Source organism: Urocitellus parryii, chromosome 9, assembly GCF_045843805.1.
Source record: "Urocitellus parryii isolate mUroPar1 chromosome 9, mUroPar1.hap1, whole genome shotgun sequence".
Classification (NCBI taxonomy): domain Eukaryota; kingdom Metazoa; phylum Chordata; class Mammalia; order Rodentia; family Sciuridae; genus Urocitellus; species Urocitellus parryii.
This window is the reverse complement of record NC_135539.1, coordinates 62,938,560-62,953,653: the sequence shown is the minus strand read 5'-3', so window position 1 is coordinate 62,953,653 and position 15,094 is coordinate 62,938,560. Positions and strand designations below refer to the sequence as shown.

The 15,094-nt window shown below is 39.5% G+C and overlaps 1 protein-coding gene and 1 non-coding gene across 3 annotated transcripts in view; one reads left to right on the top strand and one right to left on the bottom strand.

Moving 5' to 3' along the window:
• Positions 1-15,094, top strand: part of Nebl (nebulette) — a 327,715-nt gene that overhangs the window by 58,268 nt on the left and 254,353 nt on the right. The gene's annotated exons all lie outside the window — the stretch shown is intronic.
• Trnam-cau (transfer RNA methionine (anticodon CAU)) lies at positions 8,662-8,734 on the bottom strand. Its single transcript has one exon. It is a non-coding gene; the product is annotated as a tRNA-Met (tRNA).

Sequence of the window (15,094 nt, the reverse complement as noted above, 5' to 3'; positions counted from 1 at the left end):
ACCAGAAGCTTTTTCCTAAGAGGAAGAATAAGATGTGGTGTTTTCTTTCATCTCTTGTATTGAAAAATGTGAAGATATTCTTGTCAATGCAATAAGGACAGAGAAAAACAACAACAACAAAGGGTAAAACCATATTTACAATGTGATTGTCTATGTAGATAATCTGAAGACTAAAGAGAAAGAATTTAAGAAGAAACTACTGGAACTAAAATGTGAATTTTTTTTTGTTGGTTGTTCAAAACATTACAAAGCTCATGACATATCATCTTTCATACATTTGACTCAAGTGGGTTATGAACTCCCATTTTTACCCCAAATACAAATTGCAGAATCACATCAGTTACACATCCACATTTTTACATAATGGCATATTAGTGGCTGTTGTATTCTGCTACCTTTCCTATCCCCTACTATCCCCCCTCCCCTCCCCTCCCATCTTCCCTCTCTACCTCCTCTGCAAATGTGAATTTAACAAGGTTAAAGGAAATAAGGCCAATGTTTAAAAAGTTCCTTTCTGTATAATAGCAGTGAAAAGTTAAAATTTGAAATTGAAAAACACTACCATTTACAATAGCACCAAAAATTATGAAATAGGGTGGTTTTTATCAAAGATGTGTAAGACTTCTATATTGAAAACTACAGAATGTTGCTGAGAAAAGTTAAGGCCTAAATAAGTAGTGATGTATCCCCCTCATTAATTGGAGGAATCAATATCACAGGTTGAGTATCCCTTACTCAAATGTTTGCTATTAGAGTATTTCCAATTTTTTTTCAGATTTTGGAATACTTGTGTATATTTTATGGTTGAGCATCCATAATCTGAAAATTCAAAATCTGAAATGCTCCAGAATCTAAAACTTTAAAAATGTTTGGATTAGGGATACTCAATTTGTAGTGAGATGTCACATGTCCCCAGACTGTTCATTGTTCTATATTCCATTCCAAAATGGTTAGAAACATGTACAAACATTTGTGTATACTGACTTGTACGTGAATGCTCATAGCAACTTTAATAGCCCAAACTGGAAACAACCTGAATGTCATTGAAAAGTGATTGGATGAATTTTGGTCTAGCCATACAGCAGTACTACTCATCAATGAAAAGGAACAAAACGGTCAATACATTTCAACGATGTGTGTGAATCTCAAAATAATTAGATTGAGTAAAAGGCGGCAGTCAGGACTGTGTGCACATTATATTATTCCCATTTGATAAACTTCTAGAAAAGTCAAATTAATCTATAGCAACAGGCAGAATATTGGTAGTTCTCTGGGTTTGGGATAATTTGGAAGAAGAGGTATGGATTACAGAGAGGAATGAGGAAGCAATTCATGATGGGAATGTTCATTATCTTGTTGTGATGGTTTCATGGGTATACACATGTCAAAGCTCATTAAATTGTACACTTCAAATATGTGCATTATATTGTTTGCTAATTATGTCTCATTAAAGCTGAAAAAATGATATAGAGAATTTTGAGATTAAGATTAGCTTGTGTATCAAGCAAGAATCCTAATTTATGTCCCTGGTGAGATACTAAAGTAGCATATTAATAGTTGTGGTCGAAGCCTAGATATTTTAGAAGCAGATGAGACCTCAGGGATGACCTTCCTCATCACTACAGAGAAGTGGAATGGTTTGTCAATTGTCATTCAAGCAAGAATCTAACAGAATGTTATTTCATGACACTCCCATGACAATGTTCCAGAAGACCGTCTGTCCTGTCCGTCTTTGAGGCTCCCCCTCTGTCTTGACAAGTGCACTGCACACAGTGGTGCTCAGTGAATAGATGCTGGCTATTTGAAAAGCATGATGTTTCCTAAACTGAATTATAGATGAGAACTGCTTCACTTTCTTGGTATAATGGAAAGAAGTGTCCTGTAAGTGGTAGATCTCATTACAATTTCCACTTATTAAACTTACTTGGAGTTTCCTTTGGGCACACAAAGTTTTTCTTGTGGCATGTTTGACACTTCTTGGGTCTGGGTTGAATCTATGAGGTGGAACATCAATTACAGGAGTCCACATTTTTTAGGATGTGAACTTGACTGCAAGTGACAGAAGCCAAACAACAGTGACTTGAACAAGGCAGATGTGTATTTCTTAGTCACCTAAGTCAGAGCCGAGGCAGTGACTCTGCTCTGGAAGCCATCAGGGACCCAGACTCATTCTCTTCTTATTTCCCCACCATTTCTAAGTCTTGCTCTTTTCTACATGTTTCCCAGTGGCTCCTACCAAGTACAATTTTCCTCCAACAAGGAGGAGGAATGAAAACTACTGTTAGGGAGTTTCACCTGTCATTTCTGTATGGATTATTTTGTCCAGAGCTGTTTCTTGGCCACCTTAGCTTCAAGGGAGCTGGGCCTGAAGTCTTATCTTGGAAGAACTGAGAAGAGAGATTGTGGGGGTGACTGACAGTCTTAGCTATGAGGAAGAATCTGAGTATTGCAGGAGTCTTAGCCTTGCAGTTGAGCACAAGTGGTGGAAATCTATGATGCTGTAATACCACCCAGTCATTCATTTCTTGCCTCAATTAGGAAGTGACGGAGAGAGGGCAGTCTGAGCCCTGTGGCTGAAGGGCTGGCCCAGTCTGGGACTCCATTATTGGCCCATCCACTTCAACTTCAGCTCTGTGAACACAAGAGATGACCCTCCCTTCTCTAAAGTTACATTCTGGTGGTTATTACCTCCAAGAAGCTACAGAGTGTTCCCATGTAAGGTCAATATGTGGGAATGGAACCTTTGATTAGAAAACAAAAGCCACAAAGGACCTCTAAGGAAGGTCACAGAATACGTGTTATCATTTAATAGATAGTTTAGTCATTGCTGAATACTTCAAAACGCCATTGGCAAACTCGATTTCTTGTGACTTTCTGAAGAAGCAACTGATTTGCATTTTCTCAGGGAAGCCACCAGGTCACGGAAGGGTACCTAATGAAGCAGCTCTGTTCAACCAGGAAATCGGGACAAAATCAATCCTGGAAACTCTTAAATTATGGGTTTGTTACCCATTTCTTTGCCGATTAGGTCATATTTCTTTTGGAGAAAATTACAAATGCTCTAAAAAGAAAAGAAAGACAATTTGAGAACTTTCCTCTTAGGCCTATATTAATAGAATCTACATTTCTCTGTGACTGCGCTGGGGTTGGCCCCCCAGAGTTTGCGGGAAGCTGGACCGCCTCGTCCTCAGAGCCTCGCATCCTGCTCTTTATCTTTTACACGGGGTGCAAAAGGGTTGCTTAGCAACATTGATTCTTCCAGCTCTTAACAACTGCTGCAGCGCTGAGCTGACAATAAAGTGGAGTTAGAGAGTGAGATCCTCATTTTTCAGCTTCTTCACTGTGGCGAGGGGGGAATAAAGAAAGAAAAGGCAAGTCGGATGAAAGAAACACAATCAAGAGCACGGTTCAGAAAAGCAGCCGCGGTTGGTGGAGAGCATTGAGAACCACGCATCCCACGCATGATTAATAAATATTCCTGGAGAGAATTAAAAGGGTGTAATCACAGCAGCAGAGGTTAATTAGGAAAAGTAAAGAGTCAATCAAATGAGATGGCCAGGCAGTCTGGAGATTGAAGTTATTGATCAACGGGGTGTCCGAGCATATTTATCCTTTCTGTGTCTGGGGGGGCTTTTATTTCTTTTTTATTTTGTTTTGTTTTTAGTCCAGGTTATTAGGCATGTTTTGAAGGATAAATGGATTGAGGAAGGCTTTTTAGTTTTTTTTTTTCCCCTCTCAACTCTATTACTGATCACCCTAAAAAATAGGCTCTTCTGGGCTGGGAACGTAGCTTAGTGGTAGAGCACTTGCCTAGTGTGTGCAAAGCTCTGGATTTGCTCCCTAGCACTGAAAAAACAAAAACAAAAACAAAAAAACAAAGCAAAGCAGCTTCTTATTGAGTTAGGAGTGTTTAAAAAGGTGATTGGGACAGCTTACTTTCAAAACTTCAGTGATGGTTTTATCTCAGGTGGCTTCTAGGTCTTTTTAATGTCGGAATTTTGCCCCCACGGCCTGATTGGTATTCTTTTTCACCCTTTCCATTCTCCCTCCTGGAGACAAAATGGAGGCGCATGTGCTGACCACTCACATGAGGTATTTCCAGTCTGGGAGATTACCATCTTTCCTATCAAATGCAGTGAGAGTCCTTTGTAGAGCAGTTTTCTGAAGTGAATCAGATGAGTTTCTCAGAGCAAAAAGGAAGTCAGAGGATGAAATAAATAAAAGCAGAGAGGAAATTGAAAGGGGTGGTGGTGGGGGAACATATGTTTTCAGATGATATTTTAAAATAGATGGAGAGTTGATGAGACAGAGATACTGAAAACTGACTCCAGATGGCAAGAATAGCAATGGCAGGCTGGTGTGAAGGGACAGAACGCAGGCTGGCACCAGACAGGGGGAGGAAGCGACAGAGGAGGGAGAAGGAGGCCCAGGGAAGCAGGCTGTCAGTGGTGGGGGGCTAAGAGTGTTTGAGGTGGTGTGGAGGAATATTAGAATCCCGGACTCCACACCCCGGCCTGTTAGTTTAATAATTTACTCAGTAGGCTCATGTCATATAATAGACCCTTTCTTTTACGATATGCTTATGAAAAAGGTTTGTTTCACTCTGACTTCTTTGCTAAGGCAATAGCTATAGGCAAAATGACTATTCAAGTCATCATCAATGAGCGGCCACGGAGGAAGTAGGCCCGCAGGGGAGTCTAGCAAATATTTTCTCTATATACGTTCGAATTATGATTATATGTATATATTGGACAACATTTATGCTTTCCTCTAACAGCCTTGTAGGCCTCAAAGTGACCTGAATTCATCTTCATGAATCGATTGGGAAGGGAGGAATTACTGAGAGGAAATTAAGAAACAAGAAACTTGTCTCATTCTGGCACGAGGATGTCCATAGGGCTAGGCGAATTCATCCACCGTCCCTTGTGCGAAACGATACACTTTTATTTGACTAAGTGTTTAAATGCCAAAGGGTTTCACGACTGAATCTGGCCGTATGTTTTCATTTAGTGCACATTTATTGATTGCCTGCTGTGTGCCTGGAGTAGTTCTAGGGCTACAAAGAGGAAAAAGTCACAGTTCTGATGTTGTTTTTTTGTGAATGAATGAATGGAAATGTCCCCTTTCATATATGCCCTCTGAACAGATGAAAGAGAGAGAGAGAGAGAGAGAGAGAGAGAGAGAGAGAGAGAGACAGACAGAGAGAGAGAGAGAGAGAGAGAGAGAGAGAATGTGTGTGTGTGTGTGTGTGTGTGTGTGTGTGTGTGTGTTGCTGTCTCACCTGCAAGGTGCCTGTGGCTTTACCTCCTGTGGCTGTTGTGAATCTACACCCACCATTTTTTTTTTTTTTGGGTCTCTTTTAGGCCGACCCATCCTTATTGATTTCTGCCCCTTTCCAACAACTGTTTGCATTTAGATAATCGTTGATATCAGTACTTAGCTACCAGGGTTACAGAAGACATGGAGATTTAGAAGAAGATGATTCTAAATACTCATTCCACATGGGGCCATTAAAATGGCAACAATTGCCTGGACCATTTAACAAGGAAAAGAATTTGTATGCGGAAGGTGACTGCCCTTATGTGCTCAGAGTCTTTCTTTCATGGAGCTTTGACTATGAATATCCACAGAAAAGTCTAGTGTCTTCCTTCACTGGGTGGTCATTGTCCTGTTTCAGGGAAATGCCAGTAATTCCAGGTATTGGGAGTGTGGTGGTTGCGGTCTTTGGGTGGCTCACATTCCAGTTTCTGAGGTTGACCCAGCCTTATCTTTTCTGTTTGTATTCCTCTTGGGCTTTTTCATTTGTTCTTGTCGTTTGCCATGGAAACCTGATTGTAAATCTTTTGTTGGTAATGATGTAACCAGCATAGTACAGGCAAAGCCCAGAGCCTGTCAGTATATAACATGACTCATTTAAGCAATGAAGAAACGCAGGCCGGCCTACTGCTTCAGGGAACAGAAGGGATACACCATATGAGAGAGTCCATATTGTTTTCTAAAATGCAACCAATAATTATTGTAAGTTTTATTTGGAAGTAATAAAGAATTGGCAGTGTGTAGGCAAAAATTTCCAAAGTGGTATCTGAGGAGGTAAAACTGTTTTTAAATAAAATAGAAACTGAAGACTATTATTATTTTTTTTTTGATTAAGGGAATTTGTGGGGAGCTCAGATGAAAGAGATGGGCTCAGAGTGAGGGGAAAAGTCTAGAAAAGCTAAGGAAAGATAGACTGATGTCAAGAAGCCAACCTAACTCTCTGTTAAAAGTACACACTCAAAACTGAGTAGCTCTAAAACTGTAAATATTCTGTTCTTTATAAACCCTTTGAGAAAAGAGCCTCTAAACAACTTCTTCAGGCTGATATAAGATACTACCCTTGACTATTTTTTTTTTTGAGGAATAAGTTTTTTAAAACATTATTTTTATTGGTGCATTATAATTTTACATAATGGGTTCATTATAGCATATTTATACATGCATAAAACATAATTTGATCAATCTCGTTTTCTAGTACCTTCCTTTTCCCTTCTCGCTCTGGAAGACTAAGTTTTATATGTGAGTTATTTTATGCCCAGCTCTAGCTAAAGAAATAATTGATTGAGGGTGAAGAGAGGAGGAGAGAGAGCAAAGGCAGGAAAGGACCAATGTCTTAGAATTTCAGTCCATGGTAGGTTTTATTTCTTTGGAGCAGATCCTCTTCCCCTGACAAGGTTACAGTATTAGCAATGGGAAATTTTTAAAAAAATTGACTGAATGACGTATTCTTAAATCACCTTAGTTTCTGGTTGTTCATGTATTTATGTTTGACAAATAATTATATACATTTCTAAGGTGCAATGGGATGTTTCAATATGTGTATACATTGTGTAATGTTTAAATCAAGATAATTAGCACAGCTATCATTTTAAGCACTTATCATTTCTTGCACATGCATGTGCAAGACTGTGGCTTACATTCCCCCACCCACATAGAAAATAAAGCCCCCAACAACAATAAGAAAAACCACTTATTATTTCTCTATGATGAGACCAAACATCTTTCTTCTAGATATTTTGAAATATTACAATATGTTGTTGTTAACTCTCGTTGTCCTGCTATACAAAAGAACACCAGAATTTGTTCCTCCTGTCAAATAGTAACATTGTACCCATTTTCCCCTTTCTTCTCCCCTCTGCAACCTCTGGTGATCATTATTCTATGTTTTGGGGGGCAGGGGTAGGGGGAGTACTGGGGATTAAACTCAGGGGCACTTGAACCCTGAGACCCATCCCCAGCCCTATTTTGTATTTTATTTACAGACAGGGTCTCACTGAGTTGCTTAGTGCCTTGCTTTTGATGAGGTTGGCTTTGAACTCGAGATCCTGTCTCAGCCTCCTGAGCCGCTGGGATTACAGACGTGTGCCATGGTGCATGGCTACCCTCTACTATTGAGAGGACAAGTTTTTAGATTCTGCATAAATGAGTGAGATCACGTGACATCTGTCATTCTGTGTCTGGATTATTTCATATAGCATAATGTCTTCCAGGTTGACCCACATTGCTGCAAATGATAGGATTTCATTCTTTTTATGGCTGACTAGTATTCCATGGTGTATATGTACCACATTTTTTTATCTGTTCCTCCATTTATGGACACTAGGTTGATTCCATATCTTGACTATTGTGAATGACATTTCCTAAAAGGAGACATACAAGACCAACAGATCAATTAAAAAAAAGTGGGTCAGCAACACAAATCATCAGGGAAATGCAGATCAAAATGACAACATGATACCACTTCACTCCACTTAGAATGGCTACTGTCCAAACATCAAAAGACAACAAGTGTTGGTAAGAATGTGGTGAAAGAGGGACCCTTTACACTCCATTGGTGGGAAATTAATATAGCCATTATAGAAAACATTTAGGAGTTTTTTTTTTAATAGAACTACCATATGATCCAGTAATCCCACTACTGGACAAATATCCAAAGGAAATGAAATCAGTAAGTCAAAGAGACATCTGCACCCCATGTTCACTGCAGCACTATGAACAGGATCATTTTGACATATTACATTTCTCTGAGGGGGAAATGATAATAAATTGATATGCCTGCCAGGTCTATCCTATTTAAAGCAAAAAAAGCACAGCATTGCCCTTGTGAATCATGTTACCTTAGAATGTTGGAGCCAGAAGATAATCTGGTCTAACCTCTTCATTTTACTGATGGGGAAGCTGCAGTTTACCAAGGTTAAAGGACTTATTCAATCAAATCAGAGGATTAGTGGAGATCAGAACCCAGGCGTTCTTACATTCCAGCGCTGCTCTCCTGTCTATGGTCCTGTGTGTCCTCCTGGGGGAGGGAGGCATGGGAAGGAAAAACCTGTCCCCATAGTCATTGTCTGAAGAACCTAAAGGGAAGAGACTGCTCTGGCTAGGACACAGGTAATGTTGGGATGTCCTCTGTCTCCAAATTCAGACCCCAGGTAGATCAATATGTAAAATGTGTGAGACTGAAGAGGAAAAAGCACTCTTCTTTGGACAACACTGTCTTTAAAATCATACTCTGAAGTCATCTGGCTTCAGAATACTTATGCTGAACAGTTAGAATGGCATTTTAGTGATTTGATTTTAAAAGGTAGAATTATAGTATCTTAGTTTAACATCTTTTTTTTTTTTTGGGGGGGATGCTGGGGATTGAACCCAGGACCTTGTGCATATGAGGCAAACACTCTACCAATTGAGCTGTATCCCCAGCCCTTAGTTTATCCTTACTGCAGTGTTTTCTAGTTTATTGATTGAGAATTAAGAAAAAAAAATTCTGGACTGTTAGGTGAAAAAGACAAGTTCAAAATAATATCATTGTACTTACTTCCTCCACCCATGTGTGCACACATAAACATTTGCACACACATCACACATTTGTATGGAAGAGACAAGTGACGAGACCAGCATTAGTGATTGATTTTGATGGGGGTGGTGAGGAAGGTGTGATTTTAAAAACTTTGTTTTGCTTTCCTGTTTTTTCTATGGTGAAGGTTTTTATCTGCTTAAAAAATTCCAAAAGTTGATCTGTTTTGCCATTAAATACACTAAGGTAACAGCATTGGAAAAAAAAAATTCTAACTTGAGAATTTGTAGTTATTTTGGCCATCTGTCCTCACCCATTTCCATTACTTTGACTAATCCCTCCTAGTATTCCCTGTTCCTGTTATTCTCAGGCTAGAGTTTCCCCTACTCAATCAAAACCTTGACCAAATGTCCCCACATTTTACCACCTACAGGACGGAACGTTTGTGAGGCCCTTCTTTCAGGGGAGGGGTTCTGAAACATTAGTGGACCTAGGAATGGTTGAGGGAGCTGATTTGTGGGCCCTACCTCTAGATTCTGAGATGAGGCTTTGGAACCTGGGAGGCAGGTATCCACTCACCACACAGCTTAGTGGTGTCAGCTCTTGAATACAAGGACACCCACGCTTTGGAAAACCTTCATTGACTTTTTGGCAGCTCTGTCTGTAATTCTTTGTTAGTTTTTGTCAAAGTGACAGAAATCTATCTGAGAGAATCAACTTAAAAGGAGGCAAGGTTTATTTTGGCTTATGGTTTCAGTTCATGGTTGGTTAGCTCCATTGTTTTGGGGCCTGTGGCAAAGCAGAATGTCATGTTGGGGAGCAGAATGTCATGGTGGGGAGTGCCTGGTGCAGCAAAACTGCTCACCTAATGGAGGTCCCAGGAAGCAAAGACAGGGAGAGCTGGGGGCCCCACACTCTCCTTTAGGGCACAGCCCCAAGGAACTAACTTCCTTTCTCTAGGTCCCATCTCTTAGAAGTCCCACCACCTCTCAGTAGCAACAAGCTGAGCATCAAGCCTTAACACAGGGGCCTCTGGGGGATATTCAAGATCCAAACTGTAGCAGGTTCTGTCTGTGGGCCTGAGTGTTTCTTCACCATGACTTGGGAGATATTGGTGGGGAAGAAGAGTTCTAGTCTCTCCTGCAGTGTTCCTATTCTGCCAGTTGATCAGTCTGGTTCAGTGAAATTTGCTTTCAACAACATAAGGCTCAGAAGCCAACTGTAACCTTACTTTGTCATCTGACATTAACATGGATATGTAAACCACATGTTACCACCAGAGGGACATTGGAGAAGGAGCAGGATTTAAATAATAGCCGACTACAGGTGTTTAGATCTTTAAGGATCATAAGAACAAATTAAGTTGAGTAATGATGCTTCCTGTGTCAAAGCACAGATAAATAGAATTTTCTGTAGAAAGCCTGGATTGGAAAATAGTCTTTCACAAAAATGACAAAATGTTTCCGGTTCCAAGAATGAAAGAAGAAGGAAACAGCTATCTCTGTACAAAAGAAGGTCAGTGAGAACTTTAGTGTGATTCATGGAGTATGAGTAATGTGGGCAGCAGAACTTAGGAAGCCAGTCCAGGACATTTCCCAAGAAGTGTATTGATTTGTTTAGGAAGCAGTAGATTTTTCAAGAAAAAGAGCATTTTTTTCCCTCTTCCAGTGGGTGAACTTAGATTTATTTAAGATCGAGATTTGCGGATACAGGAGCCACAGAGCCCTGCATGTCTTTTCCTTTGTTGATTCTACCAACTTGATCTTGAAGAAGGCACTTAAAAAAGACACTTTGGGGCTACGGCTTAGCTCAGTGTTGGAACATTTGCCTAGCATGTGTGAGGCACTGGGTTCGATCCTCAGCACCACATAAAAATAAATAAATAAAGTGTCCTTCTACAACTAAAAATATTTTTTTTAAAAAAGACACTTTGACCACCTTTAGTTGCACATTCTTTCTCTAGTTCCAGCTTGTTGGCAAGTGTGACGATTTGGAAATGCTCATTACTTTGCATGGGCTCAGCAGCTGGATAAACACCAACAGATTTTTCCAGGGCTGGTAGAGGGGCTGATGAACTTGGCTCTCAGCCTCTGATTTCTTGCATGCTGTGCAAAGCAAGGAGGAGACAGAAGCAAGCTTAGAGAGAGACTAGGAGCCTCTTCTGCCCATTACTTTCCTTCCCACCTTTAACGTTTTGTCCAGCTTCTGGTCCTCTGATAAAATGCTTCAGCTATTCCTGGGTTGGTAGACCCTGGCATTATCATGTGTCTTTGCCAAGTACAAATTCTCACAGTCACGGAGGCAGACACAGCCATATGAAGAGACCCAAATCTTGAAGAGTCTTCATTTGGCTATATTAAAATGAAAAAAAAAAAAGGCTGGCTTTGGTTTTTGAATAATCAGAAATGCTGTTGTTACTTTCTTCTTGCATTTTCCTTTCTCTTTGTAGGTAAACAAGAAGCCAAAAACAAAATTAAAAAATGTAACACATTAAAAAAGGCAATCTATATTTTTCTTACTGTCATAATTCCCCCCGACACCCTATCAGAGAGAATATGCTATGAATCCACTTTGGACCTTGTGCATATGGACCAGTTACTGCAAGTTCTAGAGAGACTTTGTTGTGATTTAATTTCATTGGTTGATTGGGATGGGCTCCTGACGGACAGGCCAAGAAAACTGATAACAGAAGCTGGCGAAAAGGCAGAGGCCTTTAATGTCTAATTCAATTCATTCTTCATAAGAAATATCAGATGTGAGGGACCTGGAACAGTTCCCAGTTTTGATGAGAGTAAAGAGAGGCAGAATAGAAAGAGTTAGAAAGTGCTTTGAAGAACTGGAACTATTTGTATTAGTAAGACATGCAGAGTATTGAAGGAGCTGGCAGGTGCCACTGTGGTGGTGAGCTGTTATTATTATTTTTCCATTGTGGAGATAATGAGAAATTCCTGAGAATCATAATTTGTTCAGTGTTGTGTAGCTTAAAAAACACACAGCTAGGGTAGATCATAGAATTACGGCTGTCACTGTTGTAGTCAGCTTTTTCCATTACTGTGGCCCAATGACCAAAAGACCTGACAACAATTTTAGAGGAGGAAAAATTGATTTGGGGGCTCAGGGTTTCAGAGGTCTCCATCCACAGAAGGCCAACTTCATTTCTTGGGGCTTGAGGTGAGGCTGAGCATCATGGCAGAAGAATGTGATGGATGAAAGCAGCTCAGCATGTCAAACCAGGAAGCAGAGAGAGCTCCACTCTCTGAGGATAAAATATATACCCTAAAGGCATGCCCCCAGTAACCCACCTTCTCTGGCCATACCTACTTGCCTACAGTTACCACCCAGTTAATCTCTCTCTCTCTCTTCTCTTGAGAGAGAGAGAGAGAGAGAGAGAGAGAGAGAGAGAGAGAGAGAGAGAATTTTTTAATATTTATTTTTTAGTTTTTGGTGGACACAACATCTTTATTTATTTTTATGTGATGCTGAGGATCGAACCCAGCGCCTGGCAAATGCCAGGCAAGCGCGCTACTGCTTGAGCCACATCCCCAGCCCCACCACCCACTTAATCTCTGCCACAGGATTAACCCTCTTTCATTGTCTCTCACACTAAACTTTTGGGGTACACCTCACATCTAAACCATAACAGTCAGATTAACCACAAATACATAAAACCATATCAGAATAAATCATCAAATAATGTCATTTACAGAAGGAAACAATAACCAACTGAATTTTGCATAGACTAAATAGCATTAGATGAATCTGTCTTCTATATATGGAAACTCTAGTAAGCAATGGGACAGTAATAGCTGTGCTCATGTTTAATATGCCAATGCTTTCTCTTGACCCTAGTAATGGTTCCTAACTGGATGAATGAATGTCACATTCACAGAACATTTGTCATTGTTCCCATGATCAAAAGGTCCATGTAAATAGCAATAGCTCACAGGGACTAGTTCTGCCTAATGTGCCTGTGGGTAACTTGATTAAGAATTTGGAACATAACTCATCAAATTTTCAGATTTCATGGCATTTCTGATACTGTAAAATATGAAAGAATTTGGCTTGACCTTAACAAATTGGAAAAATAACATGCTATAGGATTAAATTAGTTATGGATGAAAATGTCATTAGCAAATACGAGACGAGGAAAAAAAACCCTCACTATTCCATAGTCACAGTTTAAGCGTGAGATGATAAGAATCTCAGAGAGATGGGAACCAGTGACTGAATTTGGGAGAAATTTCAGAGAAAAAGTTGAAGGTACCTGAGAGCTAATTGGATAAAGAAGTGTTTTTGTCTTATATTAACACTGTATTTTGTAGGCTGCCTGCTAGTCTTAAAGGTTATTTCATTGCAGTAGAAAGAATGCAAAATCTTGCTAGGATCCTTGATTCTTTCTTTCTCTTTCTTTCTTTCTTTCTTTCTTTCTTTCTTTCTTTCTTTCTTTCTTTCTTTCTTTTCTTTCTTTCTTTCTTTCCCTTTATTAAAATGTTGCAGCCACATTAAAAACTTAAGATACTTGAGGAAAAGAAGCATCAAAGTTCAAATGTTCTGGTAGGGAAATGTTATAATTGGGACATTATAAGGGGCACCTCCTCCCAGCAATAATAGGATTGCCGGTGCAGGAGTTTAAAGGCTTAGCTTGTTGTGAAGTACTAACTTGTTTCTTTGCTTCTTGTTAGGGCATTGTAGGTAAGCCCGCAAAGGATGGTGGAGGCTTGAACCCAGGATACAATGAGAAGGGAAATGCACAGACACATCGGAGAGAGATTTAGGATATGGAATTGACTTTGGGTTGTGGAGAAGGAGCTGTCAAAGTAGTGCCAATGTTCATTCGATTGGATGGTAGTGGGACACTAGATTGGAGCTGGTATATTTTGGGGTGGGGGTGGGTTATGAATATGATCATGTTGAGTCTAAAGTGTCTGAAGGGCATCTAAGTGGATCTGCTAGCCAATTGGGTACATACAGTTGTCTCCCCTTCTCTTTCTGTGGTTTCAGTTGTCCATGATCAATTGAGGTCTAGAAATATTAAATGAACAATTCCATAAATAAACAAGTCTCAATTGCAGCCATTCTAAGTAGGTGATGAAATTTTGCCTTATTGTGCTTCATCCTGCCTGGGATGTGAATCATCCCTTTGTCTGGTGTATCCATACTGTATATGTTGCCCACCCGTTAGTCACTCAGGAACCTATTACTTATCAGGTTGGCTGTTGCAATATCACAATGCTTGTGTTAAGTAATCCTTGTTTTACTTACTGGCTCTAAAGCACAAAAGTAGTGATGCTGGAAATTTCATTATGACATATCATTATAATTGTTATTGTTAATCTTTTATTATGCTTAATATATAAATTAAACTTTATTATAATATGTATGTATATATGAAAAACATATAGGATTGTGCTGTCTGAGGTTTTAGGCATCAATTGGGGGTCTTAGAATGTATCCCCACCCTCTAAGGGGGACTAACATATAGCTAAAGTTTAGGAAATATTTCTAGACCAAACGTCAAATGAGAATTGAACTAACAATTATAACAATATGCTGTAAGAAAATTGTCAGCATCACTGTTCTTGTGCTTGGGGGCCATTATTAAGTAACAGGGAAACCACTTGACTTTCTAATTCCTCAAAGCTGGCATTAGGTCCTAGGTGATGATGTATAACACAGATCAATTGGATAAGTACTACAATATTAAGAGAGACTACTTTTTCATTGCAAAAATATATTATTGTAATTTAGGGAGAAAGAACAAAGAAGAAATTGCTTATGTATTTGCAGTTTAGAAAATAGACATAATGTCTTTGTTTATAACAAGAATCTGTTTGCCGTTTTATTAGGTAGAGATTCTTGGGGTGATAAACACTATTTGTAGTCAATTTGCTGTGGAGCCCATAGCTCTTGAGCAACTTAAGTACCACATTGCTCTGCCTGGACAGGAATTCCATTTTCCTGGAGCTCACAATGCAAACAGAGCAATATGCACTAGTCCTCCCTAGCCATGTTAAATCTGAAGCAGGAGTGGGCCATTTGATGGGATGGAACTTGAGTCAGAGACCTGGGGTGGAAATATGAATCTGGGAGGCATTGACATAGAGGCAATTTATATACTTCACATATTTGCTATTTGCCACACTGTGGAAGGCATGATGCTACAAAGGGCTAATTTTGACCATTAGAACTATATATATATATATATATATATATATATATATATATATATATATATATATATATATATATATATATTGCACACAC